The sequence below is a fragment of the Eleutherodactylus coqui genome, chromosome 11 (assembly GCF_035609145.1).
Source record: "Eleutherodactylus coqui strain aEleCoq1 chromosome 11, aEleCoq1.hap1, whole genome shotgun sequence".
Lineage (NCBI taxonomy): Eukaryota > Metazoa > Chordata > Amphibia > Anura > Eleutherodactylidae > Eleutherodactylus > Eleutherodactylus coqui.
Window position 1 is genome coordinate 115,306,510 of NC_089847.1, and position 13,952 is coordinate 115,320,461.

Sequence of the window (13,952 nt, forward strand, 5' to 3'; positions counted from 1 at the left end):
TTTCTGTTTTTAAAAATACACAACAAAGACTTAACTTCAATTTTTTTTAAACAAAGATGCCTCTAGACTTTGGTCCTGGGGATCTGTGTCACTGCCTGAAGCTGTAGATCACATAGAGGGTGCAGCAGACTATTGTGGAGTTTGCTCCAGTGATGAGGGGATCCCCTGGTAGAAGACAGATGCAGTACGGCTGGCGGGTGTGCATATTGCCATGAGGATGACGGGGTTGGTATGCACCATATTCATGGCTATGGTACTGCTGAGGTGGGGGTGTTGCTGGTGGAGGGGTGGGGGGAGGTGGAAGTGGAGGCTGCATATTGGCATGCACACATTGTTGATGGTGCAGCCTGAACTGCTTGATATTATAGTGCAGCTCATAGGGTACCTTTGGGGGGCGAGACATTTCTAAAAGGTGAAAGACTTCTCCTTGATTCGTTAGCCGCCAGTGTTCGGGCATGGTTCTTAGAATTAAGGCCACTAAATAATTGGGCCGCATCATTCGGAGGGCTTTGGCGCTCAAGAAGTGCCATGACCTGTTTTTGCATCTCTTCCTGCCTCTGTACTGATGCTACAACTGGGGCATTTACTGGCATCGCAGCTGGGGGTCTTCCCACTCTCCTTGGAAGCAGTTGGCTGCTGACGGATGGCACACTGTCGTGCTCCTCTACTGTAGGCTGTTGAGGCAGCACCTGCTTCTTGCTGCAGGCTCGGCAAATTATCACTAGATCTGTGGAGAGAAAGCACTTTTTAGTAAACGCGTCTGGACCGTAATGCATGAAAAACAGCTCAACTGCAAACCGGCACGTCACCAGGCATTTGTGCTTTTTCTATTTCCCATTTTTTCCTTCCCCCTTTTTAAAAATTGAAACTCATCTATTAATCGGCAGCTGAGTGAGGACTCGCTTCTGCGGGACGAGTTGTATGTTCAAATGTTTGTATGTTCAAATGCTACAATGTAACGTCCTTCAAAACTTTTGAAAACTTTCTGGAGAGAATTAGACAGAAGAAGAAACTTCTCCATCTCTCGGTGCGTCTTGTTTTGATGGCATTTCTATTGTTCTTGTCCCTCTTTGTTTCTAGCCGTGAGCCGTAAATACTGTTTATTTTAAGTATCGGACTGTTAGAATGTAAATTTGTTAAAATGCAATAAAAAGTAATGAAAAAGTAGTAAATATTCTAAAACGGTCCCGCTGGAAACTACGGGGCCCTCAGACAACCATGCTGACAGTAAAATGAAGAAGCTATTGCGCTCTGAAGATGGCGGCAGGCATTAATTAAAGGAAATAAATAGCTTTGAAAAAAATTTGTTTCGTTGTACCGACCCATAACAGAAGTTTTCATGTCATTTTTGTTGCAGTTTGTGCGCTGCAGGCACAAGACGCACTGAAAGAGGGCGGAATATCTTTTTTTGCCCCATTTCTCTCCTGTAGAATTTTTCCTAATGTTTCAGTGCATTAGTAGCATTAAAAAATACACCGCGTCCCACAAAAAACAAACCCTCCTACAGCGACGCGATGGATGAATAAAACAGGATTTTTTAAAAAGGGGGCAGGAAAAAGCTAAAATGGAAAAAACCTTGGACACTAAGGGGTTAAAGGGTTAACAGCTCCGAAGAGCCACACAGCTTATCGGAGTTGTTGCTGCTGGGTGTTGGCTGTAAGATACAGCTGGTGCCCGCGTGTTATGGAGGGAGATCACGGTGCGGTCTCTCTTAAAAAATTGTTCCGGCGATACAGGATTTAAAAACACAGCAGGCTTACATGTCAGCAAGTCCCAACTATTACCGCCTTTCCCTGAAGGCATGCCCTAGCTATGCTACAAAACAAGACTTTACCTAGCAGGGGCGGTCCAGGTCCCTCCCGCTACATTGAATAGCTGCGCCACGATGCTCGAGAACCAATCCGAGCCATCGCTTCCTGGAGACGGAGTTTACAAACACTGTTACCAGGAAGCAATCTCTAGTCGGCCACCGAGGACTGATGGGATTGCGTCGTAGACCAGTGGGACGGACCTGGACCATGTCTGCTAGGAAAACATGATAAGACATTCCCAAAAAATAAGACGCAGTTCCACTTTTGGGCTAAACATGGGGGTCTTATTTTGGGTAAATACGGCATTCGTACATTTCTTCAGCTGCTGTGTACTTACTCTCTCATGCCCATGCTTGGTGCCGGGTACATTCATTGCTGCAGGTAGATATATGGTCGTTTTGTTCTTCCTCCAGCTCCGCTCCTCGGGACCGCTGTGTATTCTTCTCGGAATTGATCCTGCGCTCCTCCACTTTCCCTTTAATTCTTCCACTGCAATAGATCAAAGAAGCAAACATAAGCATTCTGTGTGCATGTGTCTGCATGTCAGCTTGTGTGCAAGTGTCTGCTTGCATGTATGTCTGTATGTCAAATATGCATGCATGGATCTCTTTGCATGTCAGTTTGCATGCATGTGTACATATGTTCATGTGTCTGCATCATTTGTGTAGGTGTTTGCATGTATGCAAGTGATGGCTGATAAGTAGCAGTCAGTACTTACGCAATTCTTTTTCTCGCTCGTGTCATTGGGGTACACAGCAAAGACCGTGGGATATAGCTTCTGCCACTAGGAGGCGACACTAAGCACAAAAAGTTAGCCCCGCCCTCTGGCTATATCCCTCCTGCCGACAGCAGGCTAATTAGTTTTTAGCTTAGTGTCTCGTAGGAGGACGGTTGTGCCCGTTAGGGCTGCTGTAAGGGCCAGGGTTAGACGGAGAGGCAGGACGCTCCCCATCAAACCCGAACGGAGAGGAGGGCGAACAACCTCGGGTTTGTCCAGGTTGCTTCTTGCCCGGCCCGCCTCAGAAGGAAAGGTGGCACATCCGGGTCGTATATATCCGCATGTGGCCCGCCAGCGTGAGCCCCCCTATGTTTGGTGCAGAGGTCTGCATCCCCTTCCCATGGGCAGGCGATGTTACAGGGGTAGGCTGCTGGAACTGGGGAGCCGCCTTATCTTCCAGCAAGAACGCAGGAGGTAAGTATGTGCTGGCGACCCCCCCTCCCCTCCCCTCTCCCTTCCCTGGCTCTCCCAGTATGTCGCTTTTGCATGCGTACCTTGTGGGCTGCAGCGAGGCGCAGGCATAGGCGTAGGCGGACAGGCTCCTTTTCGCGGGGGTTGTATCCGCTATGTATGGCTGCGGATATTCAGGGCACTGGTTTCAGGCACAAGCCGGCGGGGGGGCGTGGCCTCGTAGGCATGGCACCTCAGGCGGCGGCAGCAACAACTTCAGGATGCCCTGGTCTTCCGGCTCCCTGCATGGGCTCCCGGCAGGAGTTCCTGCGATGTAGGGGCTCAGTGGAGGGGCTGCAGTGCAGCCCCGGGCGAGGCAATGCCGGGAGCGGAGGGGGCGTGGCCACGCCCACATGACGTGTGGGGGCGTGGCTTCACGGTGATCCCTCCGTGGGGGCGTGGCCACGCCCGTGTCACGCTGGGGGCGTGGCCTCGTGGCGTGGGTGCGGCAGAATGCTGCCTTCATTGACTCCATGTAGGGGGCGTGGCCTTATCGGCAATGCACGCCGCCCTGCCCCTCCCCATTCCTCCCTTAGCACAGGTGAAGGGGGATGACATCAGAGAAGCAGCCTATTGGGGACAGCGCGCCAGGACTTAAAAACCTCCCTGCTGCTCCACTCCTTGCTGCCTTTTCTGCTCAGCTTATACGCTGCACAGCTCAAGCTTCAGGAAAAGAAAGCCCTTCAGCACCTGCAGTCTCCCAACCCAGCGGCTCCCCGGACCTCTTCGGACCTCGGCAAGGACCTGGGTAAGCTCTGCCTGGCGGCTAGCTCCCCTCTTTCACTGCGTATCCCTCCTGCCGGCGGTTGGCATAGCAGAGGATAGCTCGCAGTTTTCTTTGCACGGTGAAACCCCAGCACCATGTCTGACCCCAGAGCCCTGGAAGCTGGACCAGGGACAGCAAGAGTAACGCACTTTGCTTGCTCACGCTGTAACCTAAAGTTCGCATGCGGACAGGCTGAGCCCTTTTGTAGAGATTGTTCCCCTGCGAAACAGGCGGCTGGGCAGGGCATCCCCCCCGCAGTTCAGCCCCCAGCTGTGGCCGAGCCGGAATGGGCCCGCTCCTTGTCAATGGCGGTGTCTGACCTCACTCGGGCATCTGGCGCAATTTTGGAAAGGTTAGCGCAGGACGCCACCGGTTCACATGAGGAGGGTGGCCGTAGACGTAAACGGGTCAGGCCTTCGGACTCACGGCGGCCCTCCCGATCACCATCCTCCTCGTCGCTTTTGCGCTCTTCTGGCACTAGGTCACGGCGCTCGTCGGCAGAAGAGGATGTTTCGGACGAGGAATGGTCTGAATCTTCCTCAGACTCTGTTGTGGAGGAGGATCAGGTCCCAAAATTTTCTGCGATGGTGGAGAGCTTAGTGGTTGCGGTGCGTGACACTTTTCAGCTCACTGAACAGGAACCACAGGCATCTGGAATATCGTTTTCTTTCAGGCAGCCTAGACGCTCTCCAAAAACCTTTCCTCCTCATGAGGACTTTGACAAGGTCCTATCTAAGGAGTGGAAGGCACCGAATAAGCGTTTTTCCAAGATAGGTTACTTGGACGGGAAATACCCCTTCCCGCAGGATTTAGTGGAGAAGTGGTCGGTCCCACCACTAGTGGATCCACCCATTTCGCGCCTGGCTAAGCACACGGTGCTACCCACGGCACAGTCCTCCTCCCTCAGGGATCCCAAGGATCGAGGAGTCGAGGCCTTAGCAAAGACCGTTTTTGAGGCGGCAGGGTCAGCTCTTAGGCCTGTGTTTGCCTCGTCCTGGGTCAGTAAGGCTGTTACTGACTGGGCAAAGCGGTTACGAGAAGGAATCCTCGAAGGGGCAGCGTCCGAGGATCTGGTGGGCATTACACACCAGATTGAACAAGCGGGCATGTTTCTCTGTGAGGCCTCTATGGATACAGACAGGCTGGCGGCCCGAGCCTCCGCGGCATCGGTGGCGACTCGCCGGACCCTATGGTTAAAATCGTGGGATGCGGACGCTTCCTCCAAGGGGTCGTTGATCAGTATGCCCTTTGTAGGATCTCGTCTGTTCGGCGCCAAGCTAGACGAGCTAATCTCAGAGGCTACGGGGGGAAAGAGCTCGCTTTTGCTGCAGAACCGTCCAAAGCGGTCATCTCCGCAGCACAGACGTTTTCGTTCCTATCGCCGGACGAGTCCTCGTAGGGTGGAGAGGATGGGTCCACAGGAGCGGGAACAAAGGAAGGTTCCTTCCTTTAAACCAAAGTCCTCTTGGCGGGGGCCCCAGCCCGCAAAGGGTACCAAAAGCAAGCCCTCCGCATGAGGGACTGCCCCCACCTGTTTCGGACAAGGTGGGGGGACGGCTTCTCCAATTCAGCCAGGTCTGGTCATCTCAGATCTCAGACACTTGGGTACAGGAGGTCGTGTCCAAGGGCTATGCGATAGAGTTCCTTTCACAACCGCACGATCGCTTCTTTCGGTCCAGAACCCCGGGGGACCCAGGGAAGGCAGCAGCTTTTCTCGGAGCGGTCCGCTCTCTTTATTTACAGGGGGTGGTGGTGCGAGTGCCCCCCGAACAATACTTCACGGGGTTCTACTCAAATCTTTTTGTGGTCCCCAAAAAGGACGGCTCCGTCCGTCCGGTTCTGGACCTAAAGAAGCTGAACAGGTTCGTAGCGGTCCGTCATTTCCGCATGGAGTCGGTACGAGCGGTCATCGCATCCTTGGAGGCAGGGGAATTCCTGTCTTCGATAGACATCCAGGATGCATATTTACATATCCCCATTTGTCAGGCGCACCAGCGCTTCCTCCGGTTCGCAGTACAGGAAGAGCACTTCCAATTTGCGGCATTGCCATTCGGGCTGGCGACAGCTCCCAGGGTGTTTACAAGAGTCTTAGCGGCAGTGATGGCAATCTTGCATTCCAGGGGGGTTGTTGCCATGCCGTATCTAGACGACATTCTGGTGAAAGCCCCGACCCAGCGGGACAACCTGGAGAGCCTGCAGATTGCCCTGGACACACTTACCAGGTTCGGTTGGCTGATCAATTTCAAGAAATCGTCTCTTGTGCCAGCTCAACGCATGCAGTACCTGGGGATGTGCTTCGACACGGCACGAGGTCGAGTGATTCTCCCGGAAGCAAAATGTCAGCTGCTTCAGAGGCAGGTGCGGTCCCTTCTATCGCAGCGACCGGTGGCGATCCGCCATGCGATGAGGGTTTTGGGACTGATGGTATCGTCTTTCGAGGCGATTCCATTTTCCCAGTTCCACTCCCGCCCCCTGCAGTGGGCGATACTGTCAAGGTGGGACAGGTTAGCACGATCCCTCGAGCGGAAGATAAGGATTCCGCCAGGTGTTCAGCAGTCGCTCCAGTGGTGGTTGGACTCGCCACGTATCCAGCAGGGCAGGTCGTTCCTGCCCCTGCAGTGGCAGGTGCTGGCTACAGATGCCAGCATGACAGGCTGGGGGTGCACGCTGGGGGATCTGGTAGCACAGGGAACCTGGTCCACGCAGGAGTCCTGTCTCCAGATAAACGTCCTGGAGCTGCGAGCAATACTCCGGGCCTTGCAGCATTTCGTGCACCGGCTGGAGGGAACTCCAGTGCGAATCCAGTCAGACAATGCGACCGCGGTGGCTTACATAAACCATCAAGGCGGGACCCGCAGCAGGGGAGCCATGAAGGAAGTAGAGGGAATTCTGTCATGGGCCGAGAAACATCTTCCAGCGATATCGGCAGTCTTCATTCCCGGGGTCGAAAATTGGGCGGCCGACTTCCTCAGCAGGAAGGAGGTCGACCCAGGAGAATGGGGGCTACATCCCGAGGTATTTCAGGAAGTATGCCTAAGATGGGGTCAGCCAGACGTGGACCTGATGGCGTCTCGCTTCAATCAGAAGCTTCCAGCCTATCTGGCCAGGTCAAGGGACCCCAGAGCTCTAGCAGCAGATGCGCTAACGGCTCCATGGACGGGGTTTCATTACCCCTATGTCTTCCCACCAATTCCTCTCATTCCACGGTTGCTCAGGAGAATCAGGAAGGAAGGGCTACCTGTGATTCTCATAGCCCCAGATTGGCCGCGAAGAACGTGGTACGCGGAGCTCATGGACATGGTAGCAGACGCGCCCTGGCGATTACCCCTGCGAAAGGATCTTCTCTCTCAGGGTCCCCTCTACCACCAGAATTTAGCTACACTGCGTTTGACGGCGTGGCAGTTGAGACCGCGGTACTGAGAGCAAGGGGCTTCTCAGACCCAGTTATCCAGACTATGATTAGGGCTAGGAAGCCGTCGTCATTGAAGGTATATCACCGGGTGTGGAGAACATTCTTTCGCTGGTGCGAGCAGAAAGGGGCGCACCCGATGCATTTTTCGTTGGCCCGTCTCCTGTCGTTTCTCCAAGACGGGTTGGGCTTGGGCCTGAGCCTCAGCTCCCTTAAGGGACAGGTTTCGGCTTTGTCAGTTTTGTTTCAGCGACCTTTGGCTTCAAGGTCGGCGGTGCGCACCTTTTTTCAGGGAGTTGCTCATACGGCACCCCCTTTCCGGTCCCCGGTGCCACCTTGGGACCTTAACCTGGTTCTGGATGCCTTGCAGGCCCATCCGTTTGAACCATTAGCGGAGGTACCGTGGCGCTTGCTATCTTGGAAGGTCGCTTTCCTTGTGGCAGTTACCTCCCTTCGTAGGGTTTCGGAGATTGCGGCACTATCGGCAAAACCACCCTTTACGGTTTTTCACCAGGATAAGGTGGTGTTGCGACCGGTGCAATCTTTTCTCCCAAAGGTGGTGTCTACCTTTCACAATAATGAGGACATTGTACTGCCATCATTTTGTCCAAAGGCGGTTCACCCTAGGGAACGGGCTCTGCACACCTTAGACCTAGTCCGCGCTCTAAGGACATATTTGGACCAGACAGCGTCCTTCCGGCGCTCGGATTCCCTGTTCGTGATACCGGATGGTCCGAGACGGGGCCTCGCGGCATCAAAGGTGACTATTGCTCGCTGGATCCGTTCAGCAGTGGTGGAAGCCTACCGGGCCAAGGGTGAGGCACCGCCATTCCAGGTGACGGCACATTCCGCCAGAGCAGTGGGGGCATCATGGGCGGTAAGTCACGGTGCCTCAGTATCACAGGTGTGTAAGGCAGCTACCTGGGCATCCCTGCACACCTTTTCTAAGTTTTATCAGTTACATACGTTTGCGTCAGCCGACGCTTCGCTGGGTCGAAAGGTTTTACAGACGGCTGTAAACTGACCGCATGCGGTTATGATTTATTTGTACCCACCCTTGGGGACGGCTGTGGGACGTCCCACGGTCTTTGCTGTGTACCCCAATGACACGAGCGAGAAAAGAGGATTTTTTACTCACCGTAAAATCTCTTTCTCGTCTCGTCATTGGGGGACACAGCACCCACCCCTCTTTCTTTATATGACACAGTGGTGGTCCTGGTCGGACTCCGGATTCTGTAAGTCGCACATGGTGCTGCGTGGTTTTCATTACAGTTAAATTTTTTGTTGATGTGTCATATGAGTAACTATTGTTGTCTCTCTGTTCCTGCATGGCTATTCCAACTGCTGGCATGACAAACTAATTAGCCTGCTGTCGGCAGGAGGGATATAGCCAGAGGGCGGGGCTAACTTTTTGTGCTTAGTGTCGCCTCCTAGTGGCAGAAGCTATATCCCACGGTCTTTGCTGTGTCCCCCAATGACGAGACGAGAAAGAGATTTTACGGTGAGTAAAAAATCCTCTTTTTGTGAGTTACCACGGCTGTAGTCCATTCCTCGTAAATCTTTTTAGCCAGTTCCTCCCACGACCTTTCTTTCCTATCCTTATTTTGACGCATCAGGACAACCTATTTCCCCGTGTCAAATTGTCATCTTGAGAAAATGGCAACCACAGGTCTTTACTTTCTGAAAACCAGCCTTTTCTCTACCCCCCTGGATAATCTCTGCCTTCAAATCCACAGTTCATGCGCAATTGAATTGCAATTGCACTGCGGATCATCCACACCCATTGACTTCTATTGAGCCCACTCGCACAGGATCCGGACTGTAATGGAGAAAAATTGCTTGCCGCTGCGGGAGATTTACATATCAAATCTGCAAGCTTAAATTAGGTTGCGGATGCCAATGCTTCCCTATGGGAACTTTGACTTGCGGATCTCCTGCGCTGGTGACCAGTGCGGATTCCGAATACAAATCCGCCCATGGACATGAGCCTTAATACTCCCTGCAGCCACCAACCAATAAAGGATACCACCTGCTGCCAAGAACACCTAATACCATCTGCTGCCACCATCCAACAATGAATACCACCTGCTGCCAAGAACACCTAATACCATCTGCTGCGACCAACCAACAATAGATACCACCTGCTGCCAGGAACACATAATAGAAGCTGCAGCCACCAACCAACAATAGATACCACCTGCTGCCAGGAACACATAATAGAAGCTGCAGCCACCAACCAACAATGAATACCACCTGCTGCCAAAAACACCTAATACCATCTGCTGCAACCAACCAACAATGTATACCACCTGCTGCCCAAAAAACCCAAATACCATCTGCTGCAACCAACCAACAATAGATACCACCTGCTGCCCAAAACACCTAATACCATCTGCTGTCACCAACCAACAATAGATACCACCTGCTGCCAAGAACACCTAATAGCACCTGCACTCACCAACCAACAATAGATACCATCTGCTGCCAGGAACACCAAATACCAGCTGCAGCCACCAACCAACAATAGATACCATCTGCTGCCAAGAACACCTAATACCACCTGCAGCCACCAACCAACAATAAATACCATCTGCTGCCAAGAACACCTAATACCAGCTGCAGCCACCAACCAACAATAGATACCATCTGCTGCCAAGAACACCTAATACCAGCTGCAGCCACCAACCAACAATAGATACCACCTGCTGCCAAGAACACCTAATACCATCTGCTGCCACCAACCAACAATACCATCTGCTGCCAAGAACACTTAATACCACCTGCAGCCACCAACCAACAATAAATACTATCTGCTGCCATGAACACCTAATACCACCTGCAGCCACCAACCAACAATAGATACCACCTGCTGCCAAGAACACCTAATACCATCTGCTGCCACCAACCAACAATACCATCTGCTGCCAAGAACACTTAATACCACCTGCAGCCACCAACCAACAATAGATACCACCTTATTGCTTCCAGGTTTGACCAACTATACCAGTGATGGGGAACCTTTTAGAGACCGAGTGCCCAAACTGCAACCCAAAACCCACTTTTTTTTATCACAAAGTGCCAACATGTCAGGGGTGGGGCTTATCACCATGTATGATTTTACCCCCATCATTCTAAAAAGGACAGGGCCGCTTCAAAATAGACAGGGTGCAGACTTTGACTGCTTTTTGGATGCGGAAATACTGCAGAATGTCCTCAGCGGGAATTTCTGTGGAAAATTCGGCAGCATTTCCGCATCCAAAAAGCAGTCAAAATCTGCATCGTATTTTGAAGTGGCCCTGTCCTTTTCCACCACATGTAAACATACCCGAGCGATAATAGTGACCCCCCCCCCAGCGGCCCCAGTGGTAATAGTGACTCCCACCCCACAACAATAATAGTGACCCCCACAGCGGCCCCAGCGGTAATAGTGACTCCCCTAGCGATAAAAGTGACCCCACCAGCGGCCCTAGGGATAATAGTGACACCCCCTCAGTATAATAGTGATGCCCCCAGTATAACAGTGACACACACAGCGGCCCCCAGTGCAATAGTGACACCCCACAGCGGCCTCCAGTCTAGTAGTGACACCCCACAGCGCCCCTCCCAAGACCCACATACTTACCCCTTCCTCCTCCTCCTGGAAGCTCAGCTTCTCTTCTGGTTGGCGATGGTCCCGACACGCATATTAACTTTTTCTTCCCCACTTCTGCCACAATAGGCAATTCCCAGCAACCTGATTGGCTGTTTGGTGTATCAGCCAAGACAAACAACCAATCAGGTTGCTGGGAATTGCTGATTGGGGCAAAAGTGGGGAAGAAAAAGTTAATATGCTCCCGGCACACACTGCGAGGTCAGTGGGTTGCTGGACGCCTCCTCCCCCTGCTCTCGCGGAACCAAGTAGTAGGGGACGTCGGGGGAGGGCGGAGGAGGATCCTGGCTGCACATTGAAGTCACAGTGACGGGATCAGCGCGGCTAGCAGCGCTGTGAGTGAATGCCAGCAGGGGAGCCACGGCCCCTGCTGGTATGACTGGGGGGACTACCTCTTACCTTATAACTTGCTCCAATGTAATAATAAGATATTAAATAGTAACGGCGCAACATAATAATAAACACACAATATACCTTGCTGGCGTAAACTTTTGTGGGAAGGCCACAGCTTTATTAACTTTTTATTAACCGAAAACGTTATTAATTTTTCTCCTAACTCTTCCCATGCCTAAAAGTCTCGTAACAAGTCAAAGTCCAAGAAACAGCACCAGGCGTGAGAAAGCCCCTAAACGGCCTGTAAACGCCTTCCTTTTCCGCTGGCATGGAAAGTCCAACTAACGCCAAACCGCTGTGACGACTTGAAACGCAGTGAAAAATCCTTCCGCGCAAATTGCGAACACTTCCTCCCCCTCTGACCAGAGGGCGGGCGGGCGGGCGTCTTCTCTCTGGCTCTTCTCCTCGTGGACTGCCGACTCCTCCCCTTCCTCTCTACACTTCCTTCTCCCAACCCCTCCCTTTGTCGCTTCTTCTGTTAACCCTTTCTAGAACCTTCTCGCCCCCCAGTCCCTAGCCCCTTTCCCTATGCGGTCTGTTGCTTCCTATCACAAGTGGTGAGCGGCCGATGGCGGCGTGTGCCAGTAGGGAGGGCTCTGCGTGCCGCCTCTGGCACGTGTGCCATAGGTTCGCCACCACTGAACTAGAGGCATTCCTATGTATGATAAGACATTCCCCAAAAAATAGGACCCAGTTCCACTTTTGGGCTAAACATGAGGGTGTTATTTGGGGTAAGTACGGCATTCGTACATTTCTTCAGCTGCTGTGTACTTACTCTCTCATGCCCATGCTTGGTGCCGGGTACATTCATTGCTGCAGGTAGATATATGGTCGTTTTGTTCTTCCTACAGCTCTGCTCCTCGGGACCGCTGTGTATTCTTCTCGGAATCGATCCTGCGCTCCTCCACTTTACCTTTAATTCTTCCACTGCAATAGATCAAAGAAGCAAACATAAGCATTCTGTGTGCATGTGTCTGCATGTCAGCTTGTGTGCAAGTGTCTGCTTGCATGTATGTCTGCATGTGCATGCATGTCTGCCTGCAGATATGCATGCATGGATCTCTTTGCATGTAAGTTTGCGTGTAATTATCTGCATGCATGTGTGCATATGTGCATGTGTCTGCATCATTTCTGTAGGTGTTGGCGGGTATGCAAGTGATGGCTGCTAAGTAGAAGTCAGTACTTACGCAATTCTTTTTGCGAGTTACCACGGCTGTAGTCCACTGCTCGTAAATCTTTTCAGCCACTTCCTCCCACGACCTTTCTTTCTTATCCTTATTTTGATACACTTCACTATTGGTGTCCCAAATAGCAGGATAAGGGGGACTACCCACTACAATTTTTTTTTTCTACTGCGAAATTCACAGCGTTTTTTTTTTCTTCTAATGTTAAAATCGCGGTCGCGAAAAATCACGATTTAGCAGTAAATTGCGATTTTGCGCGATCGCGAATTTAACATTACAAGTCCCATAGACCCCTGTAGAAAAAAAACGCGGGCAGTCACCCTTATCCTGCATCAGGACAACCAATTTCCCCACGTCAAATTGTCTGCTCATCTTGAGAAAATGGCTGCCACAGCTCTTTACTTCCTGAAACCCAGCCATTTCCCCACCCCCGGCTAATCTCCAACTTCAAATCCGTAGTGTCTTATCACCGAAAGGACCACAAATCATAAAACTTAACTTTTATTATGTATAAACCAAAAGAAGACGTACTTTTATTTTCCCATATGTGTCAGAGGACACACAACAATTAAAATCAACCAAGCTCAAATCGGTGGATGTTGCTCAATCGCAGTAAACAATATAGTCAGACTTTTATTCTATACTGTTAGGATTCTTATCCATCCATCATTTTTATATTTTCCAATATTTTTCAATCCGGGATGACTAAATATCTATTGTCAGTGACTGACACCACCAGTATTTATCCAAGAGTGGTAGAATATTTATTGTCAGTGACTTAAGATTATTATTGATGGTTCTATATCCAATGTTACTCATCAGTATCACTATCCATTTCAACACCTCTAATTCTTTATCACAAGATGGATCTAGCATCTGCAGTTGTTCCTGTTCTTATATTGGTCACGGTACAATGATGTTTATTATTTTGGATCAATAGTCCATTGTCTTTATTATTGTATCTGACAAATGCATTTATTTCTATTGTCACCTTATTTGGAACAATTGTTCATCAAAGATTGCTCAGGTAGTATGAGTTCCTACTAGAACAGTGTTTGGGTGACTAATTTTTAGCAGATGTCACCTCAATAAATCGCCATTGGGTGCTATGTCTGAAGTGTATTTCCACAAACCTTGATATATCAAGCTTATTTATGCTTGTTATTCTGTGGCACTTCCTTATTATTGTATGACCCGTTCCCTGAGCTATTCATTTCCCATGATTTATATGATTATATACAGGAAATGAATACAGCCACATGCAACCGTTATTGGTTATCAAAGACCATGATGGATTGTTCCAAATGGTAATGTCTTTTACAAAATTCAATCTCTCTTAGGCCGCCTGCAGACGAGCGGGTCGGATCCGGCAGCGAGAAATCTCGCCGCGTGATCTGACCCCAGAGCCTGCAGGGACGAGCACGTACTTACCCGCGCGTGGCGGCCCCGGCTCTTTGATGTGCCGGCTGCCGCGCAGCCGGCGCATGCGCAGACCGGAGCCGGCGGCCGGTG

The 13,952-nt window shown here is 51.1% G+C and overlaps 1 long non-coding RNA gene across 3 annotated transcripts; it reads right to left on the reverse strand.

Annotated features, from left to right (window-relative positions):
• Positions 1-520: 520 nt before the first annotated feature.
• On the reverse strand, positions 521-12,939 carry LOC136582342 (uncharacterized). Of its 3 annotated transcripts, none has more exons than XR_010787176.1 (3): positions 12,032-12,939; positions 2,149-2,300; positions 521-727 (listed from the first exon to the last, which is right to left on the reverse strand). It is a non-coding gene; the product is annotated as an uncharacterized lncRNA (long non-coding RNA). The 3 variants fall into 3 exon arrangements; XR_010787177.1 differs by lacking the exon at positions 12,032-12,939 and adding an exon at positions 3,084-3,381; XR_010787178.1 differs by lacking the exon at positions 12,032-12,939 and adding an exon at positions 2,530-2,704.
• Between the last annotated feature and the right edge of the window lie 1,013 nt (positions 12,940-13,952).